We start from the raw sequence: 3,021 nt of genomic DNA, 5'->3' as shown, positions 1-3,021 counted from the left end.
TGTCCCATACTAAAAGAAAATGAGATAAATCGAGTCAGACGGCGATCAGAGCGACATCTAAGAGTCTAGTGGGTCAAAAAACTGGAAGGAGGAGACAGAGTCAGAAGAGGACAAATACTTCTTCTCAGTTTTACAGCAGCTCCCGTACACGTACACGGCTGCTCGATGTACCGCGGTCAAAATAGTTTCGTGCTCGATGATGTCAATGCGTTCTCCTGTTCGCCGCGCTAAGTATTTTTACGTCCTACTAGTACACAGCCTTCTTGAGTACAACGCAAACTACACCCGACTCCATAGTATTCCTTCGATCTGAGCAGCCAATAACAGCCAATTCACTACTAGGTGTTGCTTAATCCCACACGGTGTTCCTTTAAATAGAAGAACCTGCCCTGACCCTGCAGCTGGTGCAGCTGGTGCTTCATGTCCTGAGATGACAGTCCTGTGCCGTGGCCACAGGTTCATCTCAACCTTGATGCCCTTTTACTGTGTATATATACCCCCCCCCCGCACCCCCACCCACTCTCAACCATTATTGGTTTTGTTTTTCTAAATAAAAGTGGATTGAAATGATGAAAGAAAGAAGGAAATACACTTTAAATTGTATTTGCTCTCGCGAACAGCAGTTTAATAACCCACCACGCGGGTTCACATGCCGGTGTATCCCTGAGCAAGGCATCACTGCAGCGCAAACTGCTGCTGTGTTTTTTTTGCTCTTAAGTTAATATCATTGGCTAGAAATAAAATTTCCATTTAATAAAAAGATGAATAAATGAGCGGTAGTTTTAGTGTTCTTTCCATCATCAGGAACTTATAAAGTTGTAGTGTTCTTTCCATCATCAGGAACTTATTTCATCTGGTTAACGTTTGCTCTCGTGTTTGGGGGTTTATGGGCTGGTCTACATGCTGATGTGCCCTTGGGCAAGACGTTGTAGTCCAAGTTCATTTCCTCTAAAATTGACCAGAACTTGAATTAGTTGTAAAAGTATAGGCGTGTTTTTACGACAGTTGTTTTCAAGTGTTGATTTTGCTTGTGATTTTTCAGAATTTGGAAATAAAATGAGGAATTATTTCATATTTTTATTACACTTTACTGACAGATTATTTAACAACAAACACAAATACAAATAAATTATGATCAATTATTATTCGAGACACAGACGATGACATTTTGAGTTTATACTGACAATGTTCTGCCACTAAACCAAAGCGTCTGGAATAGAGGAAAAAAATGGTTTTTTTATATCTATATAGTCTATGGGTTTTTTAATGCTTATAATAATAATGAGAAAAAGAAGCAGAAAACTTTTTGGTGCATATGGAGAAGCTCGGATGAACACATTCATTATGATTCAGCCTCAGTCACTTGACCTGCACAAGGTCATAGAGGAAGCCATTGCGTAGGACTATTTGCCCACAAACAACCTCAGGAGAAAACATGTTTTCTCTATGCTTTGTCGCCGGTGCGGTGCCAGTTGTCAGCAACTGCCAGACCAGAGCAGAACACTGCGAGGTTGAAGTCCTGAGTTGAAGCTTTGCTCAATAACCTGTTCAAGTGACACAGGAAGGACACGCTCTAAACTCTCTACAAACACGCTAGTGTTATATAATGCAATAAATAAACAAATGAAATGAAATGAAATGATGCATAGACGTGGTTTCCAGAAAAGTTGGGGCACCTCACACGTCACCAAACTACACCTCGTATTTGTCCTATTGATTGTCCAACATCCAACATTAAGCAAGAAAGAAGATTCATTAAAAATATATATAACAGCCGTGCCTCGTGTGACCTTATGTTGAGTGTTCTGAGTCTCAGTGAGCCAAAGCTAATGAACACTGGGTCGATGTGTGCGAGGGTCAGATTTTTCATTCTCTCTCTTTTTTTGGGGGGGGGGGGGGGGTGATGGATGTGAGCGTTACACCTGGGAAGGCTTTTGCCCCCCCTGCCGCCAATATGCCGCAAACACAAGTCGGAGCTCAAGGTTGTTCCGATTGTGGTTGAGGTTGTTCAGGTTATTGAAGTCATGCCAGGAAACAATGGACCATGGAAATGAACAAAATTAAAATAAAAAATAATATTTATATCTATTAGAGTCCCAATATATTATTTATTTTCATTCTATATTTTCGCATCTCATTTTTAGCCCATGTTTTGGGGTCTATTATTCAACAACTCAATGATCTATTGTACGTGTGTCAAACTCAAGGCCTGTGGGCCCAGTTCAGTCCATTATGTCATTTTATGTTTGTCATTATAACATTTTACGTGTAACAATATTCTTACTTTGCTTGACATGAATATTTTCCGTTTCACTTTATATTTATTTTATTGAGGAAAAATATCGTCACTGTTCACTTTCAGACTAGTAGGCCACAATTGTCCTAAAATTTGATGGGGGGCTGGGTCAGGAGCAGAGAGATGGAGCATTCGTGTGAACTCAGATAAATGACATGTAAAAGTCATGCATAAAGGCTAAAATGATAAAATGCTTAAAACATTTTCTACGCCATCTATAGGGGAAATGTGGGTATTGCAGGGAAAAGGGCAGAAGTGTAATGATAATATATATATATATATATATATATCCGGCCCCCGGGCCTTAGTTTGCCAGTGCCCGGTCTATACCCTTCAGCTCTGCTCATTTTAATAAACAACAATTCTACATGAATATTTACTAAACCACATTATATAAAGGCTTTATATTATTTATTTATTTTTCATTGACCCCTCAATTGCGTTGAAGCACAACCAGGGTGACGTGAACCCCAATTTGAGAACCACTAGATCTATAGCCCAACATAAAGAAAGAGTACCAATGCTACTAATTATCCTTACTGGTAACAACAACACGCACAAACACACACACACAAGCGCGCACGCGCGCAAACACTGCAATCGGTCAAATATTTGCCCACGGCTCAGAAGTGTGGCACTAGTATTTGCTCTGCCAAAGTTTCGGTTCTTCCAGCGGTGGGTCACTCTCAAACGCGGTTCAAGCGAACCGCATCACCTCCGCCGCG

This window comes from Cynoglossus semilaevis, chromosome 11 (assembly GCF_000523025.1).
Source record: "Cynoglossus semilaevis isolate Cse_v1.0 chromosome 11, Cse_v1.0, whole genome shotgun sequence".
Classification (NCBI taxonomy): Eukaryota; Metazoa; Chordata; class Actinopteri; order Pleuronectiformes; family Cynoglossidae; genus Cynoglossus; species Cynoglossus semilaevis.
Note: the sequence above shows the minus strand (reverse complement) of the source record.